The following is a 10964-nucleotide window of genomic DNA, read 5'->3' on the forward strand; positions in this document are numbered from 1 at the left end:
ATGCATACAACATCAGATGGAGCTGAAAAAATGCAACATGTTTGCGTTTTTGTTAGAGGTCTTTAATTAGGTATTTTAAGTTATAGACAATCATGAACATTGTAACTTTGACTCTTATAAGAAACAGTAATGTTGCCAACATGCAAGCAAATCAAGACTTTCTATGTGTTGGCTTGCTTGTCCATAGAAACAAGAGTTCTAATGTTCATGATGATCTATAATTAAAAAAAAAACTTAATAGACCTATTAAATAAATATAAATGTGGTATTTTTTTCAGCTCCACCTATTGTCCATGCATATAGAACACAACTATATGAGCATTCTCGATTCACAATCTAAAAAGTAGGTGGGTGCCTGCTATTAGAAATAGAATCAATATTTTACAAAATTTTGCCCACAAATGAATATTGTTAATTAATTTGTAACTTGCATATGAAAGTAAACCAACAAAGCTAAATAGTAAATATAACCATACATAAAGAGAACTCATATGTAGTGCCTCTCCCATTTGACTTTTGTAAGTCATCCTGATGGATGCAACCTTGCTGATCTTTTGTTGTGATGGATCATGATTGTGACCCTGAGTGGTCTACACTGTTGAGGTGTTTGGATTTATGTTTCTGTATCAGTTGCTTTGATTATGCTTTTGACTGATCTTTGAGATTATGATGTGATTTTTTGTTCACTAAGGTTTGTGCCAGTGGTTACTAGGATTGATGTGGTATCATGAGGTTGTTCTGTGATTACCGTGAGATGTGTACAGAGATTGCACTATGTTCTTTTACCATGCTACACTGGACTAGGTTCCTGTAGCAGTGGTTAGTCATGTTTATGACTATGTTTTCTTATGTGTTTTAAATGCCCTTTTAATGCAGAGTAATCAATCATTATTAAATTACTTAAGTAATTAGAATGGATTGTTCATGTTGATTTATTTGGTTATGTGCTGCAGGCATTTACCTTGTTATATTTTTGATCTGAGAGATATTTGTTCTTATGTGATGATTTACATTTGAGATGACCTGAGGGTCAAATGTTACTCTTTGATTCCAATATCATAGATATTAGACTACTATGTTGTTCAGTTAATCATATTGCATGATGATGCCATTTTGAGATGACAGTGTGTTTTATGATGATATCTGGTTATCTAGTTATCTGGTATTTGGACATACCTCTGATTTCACTATATGATAGATTTAATGCTATGGTTATTTACTTCATTCTTGCGTTGCTATGCTTTATGCGAACATGAGTGATGTAAATAGATTATTTTAATATAATTAAATAAATGGTTAAATTAGGTGATTTAATGCATTTATTGCTTTGGCTATATTATTATATGCAATTGCACTTGATCGTGTTGTTTAGTGTGTAGGATTATATCCCTGGCAGTGGCACATGGAGTTAGTGATTCAACCATTCATATTTTACCAATGTCATCCTTATATGGTTAACGTATCCTATTTTAAAATGTTTAAATTAAACCTTTCGGTGATTATTAAATCCGAACTCATTTGCATTATGTGATTAGACTAGTAAGCGTGTCTGTGCATTTAGAGGTTCGCGTTGTCGCGAAAAGTTATTAAGGAGGTTTATGTGTTTTTGGGTTTTCGGGCTTTTAAATTGATTTATTTTATATTTCTGGTAGCTTTTCCATAATTGAATTCCTATTTATAGGAATAGCCTATTTTCATTTGGGTCAATTCGGGGTTTAACTAGATTGGCTGGTTAAATGCCCTAATCGATTATTCACCCGAAAAGTGAATAAGTATCTAAAGAGGAATTTAATTCCTCACTTCTCACTTTCAAATTGGAAAGTTGGAGAGTAAAACCCAAAAATCCTCTTCATGAAGATTTACTGTTTTGTTCGTTGTGGGAGCTACGGGCGTGGGATCGTCACGAGGTCAGGCTCGTTGGATCCAACTCTAGGAAACCTTGGATTGTCGCAATTTTCAGCTACTTCTGCGAGATATTTATTTTATGGTTCAGATTCCTGTTTTGCCCTTTTGGCTGTGAGGTAGGGCTTTCCTATTTTATTGTTTCTGCTTCGTTTTTGCTCCTATTTTTTGTAGCCGTTTGTTTGGAGGCTGAGAAATAGTGTTCCCCTCCGTTTCTGTATGTTAGTTCTACCCGGTTGGGTAGGTATGAACATTTCCCTATTTTTTGGGATGAGGGTTTGAAGTTTTGCACCGTTATGCTGGCCATTTTTGCATATGGTGTCCAATTCCATTTATTTTTGGATTTTTGGGGTTTTTGAACCCAAAGGCCAAATGGGTTTTAATTTTGAAATTTTTCCAAATTTTGGAATTTTTACCTCGTTTTGCATGCCGCCCTGTTTTCTCAAGTTTTCTTGGCACAATGTGGGTCATGGACTTGGATGATCCATTTGGATATCAGTCAAACCACTTTTGCACTTTTATGTTGCATTAGGATGCGTGTTGCATCTGTACTCCCGACATTGTGTTCGATTAAGTGATTTTATACTTGTTGTTATTGTTTCTTTTAGACCTTTGCTTTTGTTCGTGAACACTAGGATTCGTGTAGAATCCATACTCTCGAATTGAGGCCGGTTGAGTGAGTTCATGATGTTTGGTCTTGTTACATCATTGGGATTCATGTAGAATCCATACTCTCGGATTGAGGCCGGTTGAGTGATTTCATGATGTAATTTTTTATTAGCTTTGGGATTCGTGTAGAATCCGTCCTTCCCGTGTTGCTTTCAGTTGGGTGTTTTCTTTGCATTATGTTCTCATTCCTGTCCTTGTGTTATGATCTTCATGATGGTGGTACACCACACACGAGTATGTGCGCGTACATTTGTTGGGTGACTTGCGAGGCCCGATCTTCCGTGGATTTGCCGAAAGTTATGATGATTGGGGTTGGGATGGGAGTATGCATGCCCACGGGCACTTGTCATAGGATGAGCATGGGTAGGGTAGGGTAGCATATGGAGGGGGCTTCTATCTCGCGGCCCGACAATCATGGCGTCATGGGTTGGCAGAGGAAGCTTTATATAAGTGATAATTAAATAAAATGTGTGATTGTTAATAAAACTTAAGATAAGTAAAATGTGTGAGCACTCGATTAAGTTCGAGGACACAATGTGTGAGCAGCCGTTTAAGTTTGAGGACACACGATCCGAGCTTGGTCTTTTTGATGCCAAGCGACTCTCTAGGATGTCAACCCCTACATAGTAGCCCATTGAGTGTCTGACCAGGACCTGTACTCCTTGCATTGTCTTAGGTTTTTGGTTGCAACCATCATACTGTCTGGCGTGAGTGTTAGCCATGGATGTTGTGCTTTGTGTGTGTTTTTGGTTGGATCATTATCTCCATCGGCACGACGGGTGTGGACCTACGGGTGCCACGTGGTTGGGAGGCGTAGCTACCTTCACCACTGCTAGGGATCGGTGTACAGAGACGATCTTTTGTCCTAGTTCGCCCGTTGCTGGATGTCTTCACTTGGTACTTCGAGTGCCGGAGTATGCTTTCTTGTGATTTATGCTTTCATTGGAATGCTTGGATATCATGTTTAGATGATGTTAGTTTACTTGATGCATTCCCTTATCATGATGTTTAGCATATGATTAGATGATGTTATTTGATTTAGTAGTACATCTGTTGCTTACTACTGTTTAGCATGTGATAGGTGATGTTATCTATTGTAGGATTATCTTATGCGTTATCACTAGCATGTTAGATTTCCTTGTGCTTATATTGTTGCATGTTTTTAGTAGTGACGTCCCTATTACGATAGTACCGACGATTTGGTCGGAGGCTTGGGATGTTACGCGCGGGGGATGGCTAGGACCCACGATGGTCTTATGATGCTATTGATGGTTGGGAGGAACCACGCACTTATTTGGTTGTTTAGTTCTAAAATGTATTTTTTTTCATTGCGATGTTTATTTCAGTATGTGCTTCGCTTTTATGTTTTAGATGGTTAGATATTCCTCTTTCCTTGCTGTTAGTGCTCTCGAGTGTTCATTCCTCAATTTACGTGGATCTGATACTCCCCAGTGTGGAGATTTCCTTGTTTGTTTAGCTTTTTGTTTGTGTTTTATGTCGCGCTGATTTGTTTGCTTGCACGAGATTGTTTCTTCCTCGCGCGAGACTGTTTCTTCCTCACGCGAAACGATGCACTTCCTGCACGAGAATGTAAATCTTCGCACGACACGTAGGAATCCTCGCGCGAAGCTCAGTAGTCCTTGCACGAAGTGCGCACTTTCTCACGCGAAGCGATGAAAGATCTCACGCGAAACTCGAGACCAATTTTCTTTCTCGCGCAAGAAGTAGGGGCTATCTAGGCTTGTCGGATGATAGTTCAAAAGTTGGTTTTGGACAGCCTTTTGGTTTTTACACCTTCTTGGTTCAAAACAAATTTTTTAGGGGTTTAAAATATATTGTTTAAGTTATAATTAAGATATATTTTAATATATGCGACAAATCGTTTGAGATAGGTTTCAGACCTCTCGGAGATAAGTTATGGATTCTAGGAAATTTCAAGGCTTCAAAAATCTAGACTTAGCTAATTTTTAGGGCTTCAGGATTTCAGGCTTAGCCAAATTTTGGGATTCTACATTTTACCCCAGCTTGGTGTTTTGTTGATGAGTGGTTGTTTCTTGTGCCCTCATCATGTGCGTTGTCTTTGTTGGCTTTGTTTGTGTGTGTCAGTTTGGTAATGGCGTTCGGAGATTCGTTGGTTGCCGGGATTGTGTTGAAGTGTTTCGTTGCGATCTTTGTGATCCCTATATGATGTTGTCTTGTGCATTCATACTTGTTAAAAAAAAAATATCTTGGCTTGATTTGAATCCTTGTTTCCAAGGATCTCCGGGCGGGGCATTACATCATAACACCATTATCTGTTAAATAGGGAAACCTTAGTGGGGATAATACCCACAAGATGATCCATTAAACAAAAGGATCTGTTTAAGGATGTTGACCCTATTAGGAGTCTATGAAGTATGTATAGTGTCTAGAGTCCTGGTTAGAGGATTACACCCTATTAAAAGCATCACCCTCTTAGGAGTTGGTAGATAAAATACAATGTATGCAAGAAGAGCCCATTTCCCTAACATGCAATTATATAGTTAAGACCCTTCACATGAATAGATATACATACAATAATTTCTTACTACTGTATCCCACACTTGCTCTAATTATACTTTATATCTCACATCATACATGCTATCTTTATAATAGTTCACACCAACATATATTTTCTGCACATCTTATACTCATCACATACTTATCTACACAAGATAAGATATGAGCTTGCCCAATTATAATTTAGGATATCGGATAACCGTGAGTAAGTAATTATTTTTGTTACCAAAATAATTCCTTTTAAGTCATACAACTCAACACTCTGATATGCTCTATTCTGCTCTGTTAAATACACAAATTAGTATTTTAACTGTAACTTGTGCCATACATTCCATATAAGTCTATGCACTAGAAAATGTCATCGTGAAATTGTCATAAATTTATCCTCCACTACACATAAGCTAATTCAAAGTTTGTCATCTGTACACATTACATCTATCTCTGTACTGCTGCAAACTAACAAAAACTTAGACAATTTTCTATGAAATGTTGAATACATGTTGCCATAAATGACAGAACTCTAGACATCTAACTAAACATATTGCCAACAATCTTCCCCTTTGGCATTCATGGAAACATTTGGGAAAATTGGCTAAGTCCCAAAATGATGTCATAGAAAAATAAACAGAAGTAATTACACAAAAATTACCTTCAAAAGAGAAACTATTTTGTTCATGTTTTGATGGATTATTACATTCCTTATCACTCCTTATAATGATACATAAATATTCTCCCCCTTACATATACATATATACTTCTCTTTTAATACAATTTTCCTTACATATAATTATCTCCCTTTGACATCAATGACAAAGGTGTCAAAAACTATATGGTCTTTTGCTGATCAACTTGATATTCTAGAAAAATAATCTATATAAACAAGTTTTAGTCTCTCCACTTGTTTCTTCTAGTTCTCCTTAACTATGTTAGAGATACTAATGAGTGCGCAAAGTGCATATGATGCCACTTCTACCATACTTAGTTAGTTTAGGAAAATTTATCATAGGAGGCCTTAGCTACATGACACTCCTCTCATTGCCTCTACAAAATGCTAATTTTAGGTGGCCAAATTTCTCTAAGAGTAGAGAACCTTTTGATTACCTTTTCCTAATCAATCTCTATGCCTCTGATTCAAAATTGTGAATCTTCTCTACTTTAATTCAAAATCTTCAATGCTAGCCTTAGGTAACTACAACATGTTAGTGAGTGCATGTAACTCACTCATTTGACCCTTGATCTAATTCTCAAAATATGATAGGTAATTCTATGATAGTGCACATTATCCATACAACTTCTTACCTCCATCAATATAATTTCTCAATTCCTTGATGCATACATCCAATGACTTTATGTCATTTCTCACATTTGTGCATACTATATCAAATAGTGATACATCATTCTTGGCTTGCGCTTGTCCTAAAGAAACTTTAGACAAGGTTGTGAATTCTTAATCAAAAGGCTTTACCAATTCTTTTTCTTTTGACTACAAGTCTAGATTTTTAGAAGTTATGGCAACTATCTTCTGCATCTTATCTAAGACTTCTGACAATGTCTTTTCCAAAGAATTCACTAATTAATTCTTTTCAAATAGTTTTCTCAAAGAGCTCATCAACCCTTTCTAATCATCATCATCATTAGATATTATTGTTGCTACTATTATTATTGGAGTTGTTGCTAGAATCAATGTAACTACTTTCAGCTCTACACTTTCTATTCTTCCTCTAGTGTTCTTTTCTCTTTTCTTTTCTCTTTTCTTCTCTCTTGATTTCTTCCTCATCTTTCTTCCTCTCTTTTTCTAATCTTTCTATTTCTTTCTTAGCTTCTTTTGTTTTTTCCTATTCATTCTTTAATTCCTATGATTTCTTTTTCTTCTCTTCTTCCAACTCTTCATCTTGCTTCTTCCTCATTTCTTCTTCTTTCCTCTTCTCTTCTTCTCTCTATTTCTTTTCTTCATCTTTTCTATCTTCTTCTCTTTTCTTCTTTTTTTCTTTCTTCCTTTATTCTTCTTCCTTATTCTCATATTTTCACTTCTCTTATTTTTTCTTTGCCTCTTCTTTCCTCTTTTCTTCTTCTACCTATTTTTTCATTTCCTCTTCTTCATTAGAGCTAGTACAGGCAATGATATTGCCAAAATTGTTGTTCAATAACTTGCAAAAGGGTTCTCCTTTACATCTACTATTATGTGCATACTATCCAATTTCATGGATTTAGTTCCTATAACTATGTAAGGAGGTGATGGTGTCTATTGTGTCTCCTCAACATCTTGTTCACCATCAGATGGTGTACTAGCTTCTACATACATTGGGCTTGGTGATTTCAGCTACACACTCTTCTTATACATAGAAGTCATATATTTTACTATGGCTTCTTCTATTTCCTTCTTAACCTCTTCATAATTGCCTCCAATCAAAAGAATTTCTCTTCTTTTGTTCCTCAACAAAGGTTCAAAAACTTCCAAAGTTATATTCATATCTTCTTTGGTGTTCACATCACATAGTTTTTAAATTGTGTTCTCTCAACTTTGTGTCTTCTTCTACCACTCTTTTCTTTCTCTTTAATAACCTATTATATAGGTCTTGTGGGACCTTGTTTTTAGTGCTATCAAAGCTCTTGTTCCTCAAAGATCATATTCCTTACTATGGCATCCATAGCGCAATATCTGATAGTCTCAAAACAATGCTATAAACCATCAACATAAAACTGATCTAACAAAGTTCAGCCATGATAGCAACAATGCATCTAGAAAAATGTAAATGAGGGAAGGCACTACATCCACCCCCCCAAGATTAGGCTTACTCCTAGAAGCCTATAGACAAGTAGGGATATAACTCCCATAATCTAGCTGCATCCTCCCATGTAGCTAAAGAGTCATCAGTAGGGTCCCATTGAACCCTTACCTGCTCTATGGTTCAACCCCTAAGGGTCAACTCCCGTTGGTCTAGAATGTGAATCGGCTCCAAAGCCATCTGCCTATCCTCTACCTACAATACATTCCAATCAAGAACATGTACTACATTAGGGATATACTGCCTAATTACTGAAACATGGAAAACATCATGAATGCAAGCTAGGCTGGGCGGTAAAGCAAGGGATAAGAAATTGGGCCAATCCTCTCAAGAATCTCGAATGGTCCCACAAAGCGAGGTGCTAGCTTTGAACCCTTTCCATATTGGATTAGACTTTTTCACAGATGCACTCTCAAGAAAACCTTGTCTCCCACAACAAACTAATTATCTGTCCTATGTGCATCAACATACTTTTTTTGCCTATCTTGTGTTGTAGTCAAGTGCTCATGAATACACACTACTTGTTTCTCCATATCATGAAGCATCTCAGGACCTAATAGAATGCAATCCTCAAGACTATCCCAACTCAAAGGTGTATGACAAGGATGCCCATATAAAGCCTGGAATGGTGCCATTCCAATAGAACTGTGATACCTGTTGTTGTAAGAAAACTCTACTAGGTAGAGATAGTCCTCCCAATGTGTCTGTCTATCCATCACTTACATCCTTAACATATCTTCCAGAACCTGGTTCACTCTCTCTGTCTAAGCATCTATCTTTGGGTGATATGCCAAACTGAAATTCAATTGTGCTCCAAGCTCATGCTACAGTGATGTCCACAATGCAGATGTGAATACAAGATCCCTATCTAAAATGATCTTTTGGGGAATACCATGTAGTCTCACAATGTTATGCATGAAGACATTAGATAAAAAAACTGTCATGTAGGAAGACCTGATTGGTGAAAAATGTGTCACCTTAGTCAACTGATCAACGGTGACCATGATAGCATCATGACGACAAGTAGTCATATTTAATCCTACTATGAAGTCCATAGAGATGATGTCCCACTTCCATGAAGGAATGAGATTTGGTTGCAAGAGTCCTGTCAGATGCTGGTGCTTTGCCTTGATTCTCTGATACTCAAGACACCTAGCCACATAATCTGCAAAGTCATGCTTCATCCCAGACCAAAAGAATAAATGCTGCAAATCAGCATGCATCTTCTTGACACTTGGATGTGCCGAGTAATGTGCATGATGGGCCTCAGCTAGAATCAAAGTGTGAAGCTCATCCAATAATGGCACATAAATCCTCCCTGAATGTCTCAAAATACCATCTAACTCTAGGACATAGCTTGAAAAATTACCCTCCAAAGCTTTTCCTAAATCTATTTCTCTACACAGCTCCTAGTACCAAGAATTTGTAGGGAGCGCCTAAAGAATCTAACTCCTCAAATCAACACTAAAAGTCATAGATGATATCACATGTCTCCTATGACTCAAGGCATCTACCACCACATTCTTCTTTCCTTGAATATACTTTACCTCAAAGTCATACTCACATAGAAATTCCATCCATTGCCTTTGGCGAGCATTCAAATTAGGTTGAGTGAAAATGTACTAAAGACTGCGATGATCAATATGTAACTCAAATCTATGCCCCGACAAGAAATGTCTCCACCTTGTCAAAGCATGAACTACCACTGCTAACTCAAGATCATGTGTAGGATAATTTAGCTCATGATCCTTGAGCTTGCGTGATTCATATGCAATCACCTATCCATTTTGCATCAAAACCTCTCCAATCGCTTCAAGGGAAGCACTTGTACATACCATGAAATCACCTTTTGGATCAAGTACTGCTAAGATCGGTGCACTAGTCAAAAGCTCCTTGAGCTTCCGAAATGCTTCCTCGCATTTCTCTATCTATAAAAACTTCTTTCCTTTCATTTGAAGGGAAGCGATAGGATGCGCTATTCTAGAGAAGTTTTGGAGAAATTTGCAATAATAACCAGCTATACCCATGAAACTACAAATCTCTGACACATTAGTCAGTGTAGGCTAATCTACTATTGCTTAGATCTGCACAGGGTCTATAGAAATACCATCACCTAATATGATGTGCCCTAAATACTAAATCTCTAATTTGAAGAATTCACACTTAGTTGCATTGGCATAAAGCTGATTGTCTCTCAAGCACTATAAAACCAATCACAGGTGTTCCTCATGCTCCTTCTGAGTCTTAGAATATATCAATATGTCATCAAGGAACACAAGTACAAAATTTTCAAGATAAGATTGAAACACCCCATTCATCAAGCTCATGAAAACTGAAGGAGCATTAGTAAGCCCAAAAGGTACCACTGTGAACTCATAGTGCCCATAGCGAGTTTGAAAGGTGATCTTGTGAATGATGGCTTCTTTTATGCGAAGTTGATGGTATCCTAACTTAAGGTCGATCTTCGAGAATACTATAGCTCCCTTGATTTGATCAAATAAGTCATCAATCCTTGGTAGAGAATACCTATTCTTTACTGTCACCTTATTCAGTTGTCTGTAATCAATACAAAGGTGCAAAGAACCATCTTTCTTTTTCACAAAGAGCACTGGAGCTCCCCATGGTGACACACTAGGTTGAATGCTCCCTTTGGCCAAAAGTTCCTCTAGCTGAAGATGCAAATCACCCAATTCCTATGTAGTCATACGATAAGGAGCTTTAGAGATCTGCTCCTGGAATGAGGTCAATGCTGAAATCAATGTCCCTCTTCGGAGGCATGCCTTGAATCTCATTCAAAAAAACATCTGCATACTCCTGTAAAATAAGGTGATCTAAAGTCTTCCTCACAAGATCTTCCTCATCAAGCTCATTTACCGTAACCACAAATATCTGACATCCCTTACAAAAACTCCACTTCAATTGCGTAGCAGAAATCATCCGTAAAGATATAAGCCTTGGTATCCCAACAATCTTCACATCCTTCCCTTGGTCATCCTGACACATAATAATCTTCTTCCTGCAATCTATATGAGCTTTATGAGATTCAAGCCAGTCCATTCCTAAAACCAC

The sequence above is a fragment of the Cupressus sempervirens genome, chromosome 10 (assembly GCF_028749045.1).
Source record: "Cupressus sempervirens isolate cs-2001-9-10 chromosome 10, ASM2874904v1, whole genome shotgun sequence".
NCBI lineage: Eukaryota > Viridiplantae > Streptophyta > Pinopsida > Cupressales > Cupressaceae > Cupressus > Cupressus sempervirens.